Raw genomic sequence first — 836 nt, forward strand, 5'->3', positions numbered from 1 at the left:
GAAGGAAAGAAATCTTAAAAATTAGGGCAGAAATAAATACAAAAGAAACAAAAGAGACCATAGCAAAAATCAACAAAGCCAAAAGCTGGTTCTTTGAAAGGATAAATAAAATTGACAAACCATTAGCCAGACTCATCAAGAAACAAAGGGAGAAAAATCAAATCAATAAAATTAGAAATGAAAATGGAGAGATCACAACAGACAACACAGAAATACAAAGGATCATAAGAGACTACTATCAACAATTATATGCCAGTAAAATGGACAACGTGGAATGGACAAATTCTTAGAAAAGTACAACTTTCCCAAACTGGACCAGGAAGAAATTGAAAATCTTAACAGACCCATCACAAGCATGGAAATTGAAAGTGTAATCAAAAATCTTCCAGCAAACAAAAGCCCAGGTCCAGACGGCTTCACAGCTGAATTCTACCAAAAATTCAGAGAAGAGCTAACACCTATCCTGCTCAAACTCTTCCAGAAAATTGCAGAGGAAGGTAAACTTCCAAACTCATTCTATGAGGCCACCATCACCCTAATACCAAAACCTGACAAAGATCCCACAAAAAAATAAAACTACAGGCCAATGTCACTGATGAACATAGATGCAAAAATCCTTAACAAAATTCTAGCAATCAGAATCCAACAACACATTAAAAAGATCATACACCATGACCAGGTGGGCTTTATCCCAGGGATGCAAGGATTCTTCAATATCCGCAAATCAATCAATGTAATACATCACATTAACAAATTGAAAAATAAAAACCATATGATTATCTCAATAGATGCAGAGAAAGCCTTTGACAAAATTCAACATCCATTTATGATAAAAG

Source organism: Bison bison, unplaced genomic scaffold, assembly GCF_000754665.1.
Source record: "Bison bison bison isolate TAMUID 2011002044 unplaced genomic scaffold, Bison_UMD1.0 scf7180017864331, whole genome shotgun sequence".
In the NCBI taxonomy this organism is placed as follows: Eukaryota; Metazoa; Chordata; class Mammalia; order Artiodactyla; family Bovidae; genus Bison; species Bison bison.